The sequence below is a fragment of the Nicotiana sylvestris genome, chromosome 7 (assembly GCF_000393655.2).
Source record: "Nicotiana sylvestris chromosome 7, ASM39365v2, whole genome shotgun sequence".
Classification (NCBI taxonomy): Eukaryota; Viridiplantae; Streptophyta; class Magnoliopsida; order Solanales; family Solanaceae; genus Nicotiana; species Nicotiana sylvestris.
In genome coordinates, this window is record NC_091063.1 from 44,328,273 (window position 1) to 44,339,927 (window position 11,655).

The following is an 11,655-nucleotide window of genomic DNA, read 5'->3' on the forward strand; positions in this document are numbered from 1 at the left end:
TCCCTTTCCAAATTCTTTATTACCAAATGCCAAGTTGTTGGTACTTTTGTAAGCAAAAAAAGAAATACATTAAATATCTATATTATATCTAATTAGATTATGTCTTAAAAGTACCAAGTGGCATTTTCACAATACGTCATTTGGCTTAACCACATGCTTCACTATTCTCCTTTTAATATAATATAGATAGATGATAAACTGAGATAAATGTATATACTCATGGTTTAGTGATAAATTTATTCAAAAATAATAATACTCTTACTAAGGGGTCGTTTTATAGAATATATTAGAGAAAATAATATATATATATATATATATATATACTTTAGTTTTATTAATTCCTTAGTTATACATCTTATTCAATACTATTCTTATACATAGCAAATTATGGCATTAGTAACTGATTTTTAATCAATATTATTATAAAAGTGGGAAGCCCTTAAGTAAAAAGGTGAATTACGTAAATGCCCTTCTAAATAATTTAAGTACCTTATTTATACCAATATTTTTTAAACAAACACCAAATTTATTTGAAGGGATATGATCCTTTACATTAGTGAAAGTGGTGACTCTTCACAGTCTTTAAGACATTTTTGGTGGGCATATCAATTGAAATTATAAATATGTATCAGTCTACAATCCTACAGAATATTCCAAACACTATCGATAGCCAACGCTTTGTATTGTCGCTCTTAGTGAATAGTTGCCTCTATAAATGTTTCGAGCAATAATGAACCTATGTTCTTCTGCCTGCTTTTTTGCCCAATTAGCCAGTGATTTATATGATCCATTAATCGTCTAAACCCTTTAAAAAAACCATATCCTTACAACAAATCCCAATAGCGAATATTGCATATTGCTAATTGGTCATGTCACGGTTTGTCAAAGTGCGTTAATCTTCTTTTCACAAGTCAGTATTTTTGGGTTTTTCGAAGCCAAACCTCGAAATGAACTTTCCGTAAGTGATTACATTTTCTTAAACTTTGAGTTTTTAAAAGAAAATGTGCCTTCTTCATTCTATTACTTAAAATTGAAGCCATAATTTTCATAGATTTATTGTAAATGCTAGGGAATCAGACTCAACAGTTTTAGAATATACCGAGAAGGTTAAACAAGTCATTTTTTCCGTATACAATGGGCCTATTAACAGCAGTACTAACCACTAATAGTGATTCTACATCAAAAGAACATAGGTTCGTTGTTGCTACGTTGTCGAAGTAAAGTGGACGAACTTCAACAATTAACGTTGGAATACATCAAACCTATGAGAAGCTTGCAAAGCTAGCAAAATACAACAACAACAACAACAACGACCCAGTATAATCCCACAAGTGGGGTCTGGGGAGGGTTGTATGTACGCAGACCTTACCCCTACTCCGAAAGGTAGAGAGGCTGTTTCCAGGAGACCCTCGGCTCAAAAGAAGCAATAGGAGATGATACATTAGTTATGTAAAAATGCGTAATAAAACAGCAACAATATATAAGAGATATGAAATATGAAATACAGGATACGACAACGAAAATACGAAATAGATGGCTGGTATAGTACAACTAGAAGGTAAAGTCCTGCATCAATAGACGCCTAATGACATTCCTAGTCTAACTCCTAACTGGATAGTCTCCCTCTATTGTGCTGTAGAAATATTCCCACTCTCCCCTAACCTACAACCCTAATGCTCGACCTCCATAAATCCCTATCAAGGGCCATGTCCTCAGTAATCCTAAGTCGTGCCATGTCTTCTCTGATCACCTCTCCCCAATACTTCTTAGGTCTTCCTCTACCTCTCCGCGTGCCCACTACAGCCAGTCGCTCACACCTCCTCACCGGTGCATCAGTGCTCCTCCTCTGAATGTGCCCGAACCATCTGAGTCTTACTTCCCGCATCTTGTCCTCCATGGGGGCCACACCCACCTTCTCTCGAATATCTTCATTCCTAATCTTATCCATCCTTGTATGCCCGCACATCCACCTCAACATCCTCATCTCTGCTACTTTCATCTTCTGGGTGTGTGAGTTCTTTACCGGCCAACATTCAGTTCCATACAACATGGCAGGCCTAACCACTGCTCTATAAAACTTTCCTTTTAGTAACGGTGGCACTTTCTTGTCACACAAGACTCCCGACGCTAACCTCCACTTCATCCACCCCACCCCTATACGGTATGTGACATCCTCGTCAATCTCCCCGATCCCCTGAATAACCGATCCAAGGTACTTGAAACTACCTTTCTTGGGAATGACTTGAGAGTCAAGCCTCACTTCAACTCCCGCTTCCGTCGGCTCAACTCCAAATTTGCACTCGAGGTATTCCGTCTTCGTCCTACTCAACTTGAAACCTTTAGACTCAAGAGCATGTCTCCAAATCTCTAGCCTCTCGTTGATGCCGCCTCTTGTCTCGTCAATTAGAATAATGTCATCAGCAAATAGCATGCACCATGGAACCTCCCCTTGAATATGATGAGTCAGTGCATCCATCACCAGGGCAAATAGGAATGGGCTGAGCGCAGACCCTTGGTGCAACCCCGTAATAACTGGAAAGTGTTCAGAGTCGCCTCCTACTGTCCTAACCCGAGTCTTAGCTCCATCATACATGTCTTTAATCACCCTAATATAGTTACTCGGGACCCCTTTATCCTCTAAGCAGCTCCATAAGACCTTCCTAGGAACCTTATCGTACGCTTTCTCCAGATCAATAAACACCATGTGGAGATCCTTCTTCTTATCTCTGTACTGTTCCACCATCCTCCTAATAAGGTGGATAGCTTCTGTGGTAGATCGTCCCGGCATGAACCCGAACTGGTTGTCTGAAATAGACACCGTCCTTCGCACTCTCATTTCTACCACTCTCTCCCAAACTTTCATGGTATGACTTAGTAATTTGATGCCCCTATAGTTGTTACAGCTCTGGACATCACCTTTGTTCTTATACAACGGGACCATTGTACTCCACCTCCACTCTTCAGGCATTCTATTAGTCTTGAATATAACACTAAACAATGCAGTAAGCCATCCCAAGCCTGCTCTACCCACACACCTCCACAGTTCAACCGGAATTTCGTCTGGCCCGGTAGCTCTACCCCTTCTCATCTTACGTATTGCCTCCATGACTTCATCGATCTCAATGTCCCTACAATTACTAACTTCATGGTGACTGTCGGCATTCCTCGATTCCCCAAGTATAATATCCTGATCCCCTTCTTCACTTAGAAGTTTATGAAAGTAGGTCTGCCACCTCCTCTTAATCTGGTCATCTCCCATCAAAACTTTGTCGTCATCATCTTTTATGCACCTCACTTGGTCCAGATCCCGAGTTGTCCTCTCTCTCGCCTTAGCGAGTCGGAATAACTTCTTCTCCCCACCTTTGTTCCTTAGTTCCTCATACAGACGAGCAAAAGCTGTCGTCTTAGCCTCCGTCACTGCCATCTTCGCCTCCTTCCTAGCTACCTTATACCTTTGACTGTTCTCTCTCTTCTCCTCCTCGTCAGTGCTCCCTACTAACCTTAGGTAAGCCGCCTTCTTTGCTTCCACTTTACCTTGGACAACTGCATTCCACCACCAATCTCCTTTGTGTCCACCATAGTGGCCCGTAGATATCCCTAACACCTCTCTCGCCGCCTTTCTTATACAGTCCGCCGTCGTAGACCACATTGTGTTTGCGTCCCCACTACTTCTCCAAGCTCCCATTGCCGATAACCTTCCTTCCAACTCTTTAGCTTTATCCTTAGTTAAGGCGCCCCACCTAATCCTGGGGCGTCCTTGTACTGACCTCTTCTTCCTCCTTATCTTAATGCAAATGTCCATCACCAAAAGCCTATGTTGCGTTGAGAGGGTCTCACCTGGGATAACCTTGCAGTCCTCGCACAACCTTCTGTCACATCTCCTGAGGAGTAGATAGTCAATCTGAGTCTTCGCCACCGAACTTTGGTAAGTAACCAAATGTTCATCCCGCTTCGTAAAACTCGAGTTTGCAATGACTAGATCGAAAGCCTTGGCAAAGTCCAACAGCGCAATGCCCCCTCCGTTCCGCTCTCCGAAACCAAATCCGCCATGCACCTCAGTGTACCCACCTGCAGATAACCCAATATGACCATTGAAATCTCCTCCTATGAATAACCTCTCAGAAGGCGGTATACTACGAACAATCTCATCCAACCCCTCCCAAAATTGCCTTTTAATATCCTCATCCAAGCCTGCTTGTGGTGCGTACGCACTAATGACATTTAAAGTACCCTCACCCACCACCAACTTAATAGTCATTAGCCTATCATTCACCCGCCTGACCTCTACCACGGACTCCCTAAGATGGCTATCTACCAGGATACCCACTCCATTCTTACCCCTCAGGACACCAGAGTACCACAACTTATACCCATCCACATTTTTGATTTATTTTTGAGAGGAGAAAAATTTCAATTATAATATGTCTAAGTCGCTTAAATATTACTTTTCATTTTATGCCCCCTTCCGTTTTTCATTGTTGATTTTCACCTAATTAATCAAGTAATTCTTTTTGTATTTTTTTAATTTAACTTTCACCTTACAAGATGTTTTGATAATATTTTTTTCTCTCTTAGACTTGTATATACACAAAGATAGTTACGTTGATTATTTCAATATTTTAGTTTCACTTGATTTTTTAAACTTGATTATGATGTTTGTAGTTGTGTACATTGTTGCAATTCTTTTGTCTAACAAGAGAGAATTTTTTTTTCAAAGTCCATGAATTTATTAGTTTTAAAATATCTTATAATATGAAATAAGACATAGTATATAAGGCATATTATGAATTTGGGGCATATGCATAGATTCTTCATAGAAAATTATCTTATTACAGAAATTTACGAGATTCTGTTTCAAATTAGTGCATAAGTAGTTCAAAATAAAACTAAAAACAAGAAAAATTAAAAATTACAATTAGGTAGCATATGTATGTTTAGTGCATGTGAGTAGATGGACAATGGATCATTTACATTTGACTATTTCTTCTCCAACTATATTTCTAATATGTATCCCAAGCTTTTTCATGTGAAATGAGACTACCAGCCAATTCTAACGAAGTATAAAAATATTTTGCACCACAGTCTTTCATGAAATAAATAACTATAAATATGGATGTCCAACAAATTATTACCACACTACTCATAACTTTGTTATTATGTACTTGTGTACCAATAGTTAATTCTGTGAATTCTCATTCTATTGTTTTAGTTTGTTGTATTCCTCAAGTTACATAAGTACATGTAGAAAGCAACACTAAAATCAATCATTTTGATAAATATATCAATTCCTTCTACCCTTTTATCTTTATCTAAATCTCACTTTAATTTATTTTCACATATCATAAATGTTTTTTTATTGAGTTTATGTTGCCTCTACCTAAATCCCGTTTATCCAAATGGGGAGAGGAAGAAGAATTCATTATTTGTGATAAGGCTAACAAAAAGAAAAGAACATGACAATATGAGGAAGATATCAATTAAGAAATCAAATAACGTCCTAGAATGGTACATGGGACATATGGATCTTTCCCTTAAATTTGTTACATAATTTTTAGTAGATAAAAAAATAACTAATATGCAATTCAATCTTTCATATCCTCTAATGAGATTTGAAGGTGTATTTGATAAATATGTAGAATTCGAGTATGACATGTATATTAAAATAGAAAAGGCAGGGCTCAAGTATTCTAGAAGGTAGCAATCAAACTTGAAAAGATAATTATACCACGGCGCAATTAATATTATTATACATGAATGATACAGAGAATGTAAAGTTGATCAAATTAATTACTCTCCGATCCATATTTATAATTCTTTTTTTCTTAATATACTTTTAAATATATAATTTTCGTAAAAAAGAAGAAGGGTATTTCAATTATTTTAATAAAGGAACAACTTATTAAGTAATTATTTTACTAAATACATCAATTGTGTGTTACCCGTTTTAATATTTCTATCCAAACAAGTAGCTACTATTATAAGTGAATTCAGCACATAAAAAAGGCTCTAGCATCTAAAGCTTATCTATGTACAATTATCATCTAATCTAAATAGGCTTTAAGTAAGCGGCTCACGTGCAACACACGTGTCGAGAAACTAGTACATGAATAAGTATGTATAAAGATAAAATTATCCTTTCAAAATTTTTAATACATCAAACCAAACAATTTGATAAGAAATAATTCATATAACTAATTTCAGCATTACTAATATATCATATTCAATACTATTCTTATACACCCTACCAAACAACGCTAAATTCATACACGACAATCGAACATTTACCTATATAAGTCATACTCATTAGGAGTGGAAAGAAATGGTGACCTCGTGTGGCCCCTGTTGTTTCTGGCTTTAATGCTCGCTTGCTAACAGTTCAATGTATCCAAAAAAATTAAAAAGCCACCGCTAGTTCTTCTTCTACCTTCTCCTTCCGTAGAGATTATGTTAATAAGGGATCGTTCGGTACAATAGATAAAAATAATAATTCAGCGATAGAATTTGTGATTGTATTTACAATATTTGATTATATGTATTAGCTCATTTCAAAATAAATTATGTATTAAATTGATGGGATTAGCTATTTCATATAAAAAGTGGGATAACTAATTATACGTAATATTCTATCACATGGTATATTCTTGTTTATCCTATCATTGTAGCCAAACGACCCCTAATTTTATGGAAATGTTACAGTCACATAGTAGAGCAGCTTCTGAACTACTTCTTCTTGTTATTATTATTACTATTATTATTTGCACAGCTTTTGAACTTAATCATTGACCTTTTGGGATATCAAAAGGACTAAACGGCCGAAAACTAATAAAGCATTATGAAGTGGAGCATTTTTAATATCCGAATTTTCCTAAGGTACATATTGAGTGGCATGCACGCAGTATATTCTATTTAAAAAAAAACTCAAACTTTAGTTGGTGCATGAATGAGTATCAATAAGTTGTCATAAGTTGTCACAGCCAACTCTCTTAAACAGATTTTTTCCCCAATGTTTCACAAAGAGTTCCATAAAATATTCTGAAAGATTTTTGTAAATACGGGTTCAGCCGAGCTCAGTAACTTTCTCTCAAACAGTATATTTGTGTTAAAAAAATTATCAAAATTTATATAAATATTAAATTTAGAAACCAGTCATTAGCACTTGAAATCATCGTTTTAAAATCTAAAACTCATATAACATTGAAATGCTTGCTTCGCCTCTGCAAGTCATGTGTTCATGCTCTTATTTAATTTGGAGATTGGTGTTATCTTCAAGCTCCTACGTACTTTTCTTTATCCTTTCAGGATATATTGAAACTCTAAGGCCAAATCACATATATTCTGAAAGGAACCTACTTTAGATCGACAGACTGTCACTTTGATTAGGATTTGGCTTTTAACATTCTAAATGCATTGTCTAACAAATAAGATCAAATGAGGTTCTATTCTTTTTCATTTTACCTGAATATTTATTAGCTATATATATATCACTACTAAAAATTCGGTAAAAAGCGACCACATATAGCGACAAACGTTGGTCGCTTATCTCAATATACCGACCAAAACACGTCCAAACAGGCTTGGTAGCTATATTGGTGGTCCCTTTACCTTAGCGACCAACTTTGGCCGCTTAGCTAAAATGACCAAATGTTCACTGTAAACAAAATACCGACCAACTTTGGTCGGTACAATATTTTAATAATATAAATTTAGCGACCAACGTTGGTCTGTACATTTAAATTACGATATTTTTTAAATTATTATATATCAAAAATTAGCAACCAACGTTGGTCTGTAAATTAAAATATATATTATTTTAAAAAATATATTTAGCAATCTGGGTAGATAAGCGACCAACTTTGGTCTCTTATTTTTAATTTTGTAATTTTTTTTATATATAAACGACCAACCTTGGTTGCTAATTTCCAGGATATTTTTTTTTAATAAAATCTGGGTTCATTAGAGACCAACCTTGGTCGCCAATTTTCAATTTTCAAATTTTTTTTAGACATAAGCGACCAACCTTGGTCGCTAATTTCCAGAATTTTCTTTTTAATAGCTAAGCGGCCAACTTTGGTCGCTTTTCTGGGTAATAATTTTGGCATAAAATGTTTGTTTTGGCAGCTACACCACCTGCCCGCATACCAAAATTCCTAAATAACAATATAATTCAATTCATAAACTATAATTTCAATACCAAAATCTCCACAACAACCCAATAACAACAACACAACAACAACAACACAATTCAAAAAGCACATTAAAACCAACAAATTAAAGTTCAATAGAACTAACAAATTAAACTAACAAAACTAAGTTAACGCTTATTACACCTAGTTCAAAACCGATTCTATTTGTCTAGTTCAAAGTATATAAAAGTCAAGGAGTGTTTTGTACAACATCATTATCATTACTGTCTGATGAACTTTCATCAACAAGACGGTATACAGAAGGGTCTACTTGTCGAGGACGAGAAGAATGATCACGGGGAGGACGGAAGGAACGCTCACGTTCAAGTCGAGCCTCTGGCGATGACTCACGAGACCGGGGAATCGGAAAACCTCCAGAAGCTAGGAGAGATTTGAGCTGCTCTTGCATGCCCTGGTACTGAGCTTACATGCCAATGTACTGAGCATCTCTAAGCTTTTCTCTTTCCTTGGCCGCTTCTAGCTCGGATGTGAGCTTTGTCACAGTCTTCCGCATAGCGGAGAGGCACTCCCCATCAAGTTGCTCGCCTTGCGAGAAAGTCCCTATTCCTTGCATTCCACACTTATAGCGATGAAATTTCTTAATAGGAAGCTTGTATACCTTCCCCCATTTTGGACCGCCAATAGCCTCCATCCACATTCTTTCAGCATCCTCGTCCGAAGGTTGGATTGGCTCGCCCATCTCATTAGGTGGCTGGCTGCGTATGAATTTCTCCACGTCAGTTGTGAAGCAACCCTATAACAAAAAAATTACATTGAATTAGTATTTCAAAATTTATATAAAAGTAAATCAAAATACTTAATGAAAAGTGAAAACTTACTTCTACAGTCGAGGCTCGGCCCTCGACCCACCTTTCTTGATCCGTCTCTTTCTTCTTCTTTACGATATGAGTCTCCTTGAATAGCTCATCTTGGTTCATTGGATGCCCCAACTTCTTTTCCTGAAAACTCATAAATTTTAGTTAATAAACAGAATAGATATACTTTGAAAATTAAAATAAATTAAGCAGTTACGTACCGATATTCTTTGTATTATCCCTAGGCTAATCGCACCTCCAGTGTGCAAGGAGCCTCCCTTCTCAGATGTGCGAGCTTTCTTTCCTTTTTCGCTATTCTCTAAGAACTTTGCGGTAAGCCATTGCCTTTGCAAATCCTCCCATAAATTCTGAAGCAACTAGTCAGGCTTCTGGTTCAACTTTCTAGCTTTGGAGAAACTATGTGACAACCGCTTGCGATCTTTGTGATGAAAATTTGCAGCCACTTCCGCGCTATAGCGGTGTTCCCATACACACTCGCTCTGTATTTCAAAAGTTAAATATTATATGGAAATATCATAAATATAAATAATTATACTGCTTAAAAGAACATTTATACCTTAATTTTTTTTTATATTAACTAGGTAATTACTTTTAATAGATTATAATAGCATGTATGTAAAGAAATTTTTTAAGTTATATTTAAGTATATGAGTAATTTCATACACATGCATAAACTATATTGTAATTGATTATCAATCTTATACATTACTACGTACAAATAATTAATGAATTGATAAACCAATATAATATTATTCTATTAATTGATATAATAGTATTCATTATTTGTATTATAATAGAGTTAATGAATATTCATCACTAGGTTATAAGTCGATGAATCAATTATAATAGATTAATTGATATAAGTCGAGACGTTTTGTTTTTAATATCCAACGATGCATCTGAGTAGGTTATAAGTTGATGAATCAATTTACAAGTGTATCAATCCCTAAAAGAACCCGACCCTCATATATATATATATATATATATAGACACACACACACACTCACATACACACTTCACTGTAATACTATAACGTATATATAACTTGTTATAGTATATGTTAGTGTGTGTATATATATAACACACACACTTCGTGCTATTTTAACTACATATATAGCATGTTATAGTATATGCTACTGTATTCATTATCTGTATTATAACAGAGTTAATGAATTACATTTATTCAATCACTAGGTTATAAGTCGATGAAACAATTATAACAGATTAATTGATATAACTCGAGACGTTTTGTTTTTAATATTCAACGATGCATCTGAGTAGGTTATAAGTCGATGAATCAATTTACACACGGATATATTTGATGAAAAATTATATATACTATTTAGGATCTTGACAAGTCTATCAATCCCTAAAAGAAGTTCCTCGAGGAACGGATAGGCCGAATCGACGAACAAGACTATCATGCAAAACTTAAAGAAAAGGTTGAAAGACGCTAAGGGGAAATGGAGAGAAATTATACCCGAGGTCCTTTGGGCGTATCAAACAACATCGAAGTCCAGTACGTGGGAAACCCCGTTCTCCTTAGTATATGGCTTCGAGGCCTTGATCCCAGTTGAAGTCGGGGAACCTAGTGCTAGATTTCGACATGAAACGGAAGAATTAAATCACGAGGCTATGAATATTGGCCTTGAACTATTGGATGAAAAATGAGAAGCTGCACTCGTTCGGATGGCTGCGCAAAAACAAAGAATCGAGAGATATTATAATAGAAGAACCAACCTTCGCCACTTCAGAATCGGGGACTTAGTTCTGAGCAAAGTCACCCTCAATACTCGATACCCAAACGAAGGGAAGCTAGGCCCGAATTGGGAGGGGCTATATCGGGTCCTCGGTGTCATCTGAAAGGGGTCATATAAACTTTGCACAATGGAGGGCGAACAATTGCCGAACAATTGGAATATATCACTCCTCAAATGATATTATTACTAAGGTATGACTTTTTCCCTTTCCATTTGTATTTGATACTAAATTATTGCAGGTGTTTGATCGAGGACGTCAAGAAGCTCTTCAACATGAGGACCTTAGGTTTTAAAGCACGCATTGCACTCTTTTTTCCTTAGATTGGTTTTGATCCCAAATGGGGTTTTCCAGTGAGGTTTTTAACGAGGAAACAATTATGTGCTGCCTGAGGAAATTTCAACAGTATCCAAAGCTTCTTTACAATCAACCTCGAATACTGGGGGGGGGGGGGCATCACCCTCAGATGTTATATTTTTGAGGAAAATACTTTATGTCAAAGGGTCTCGATAGGGAAACTTTGTAATGGGCCAAACGGTCGAATGAACCGTGTCCATATAGATTAGTCGAGCCCCAATGGAAAAACATGTACGCATGTATAAATTATTCAAAAAAGCATTCTTTCTATATCAAACATCTTGTGTATCAAAGAAAATTTTCTACTATACAAGTTCCATACTTATGATTTTGTGAGAAATGGCTCAAGGGCTAAGCGCAATATCCCTCGAACACTCGGGGACTGTCGTCGACGATCGACATATTCGAGTTATCTAAGCTCGAATTCATAAGATCTCAAAGAGGCACCCCTCGATCTATAGGCCAATGCCATCATTCTCGGGGACTAACACTTCGAACAAGTTCGAAGTGTTATTGGGAAA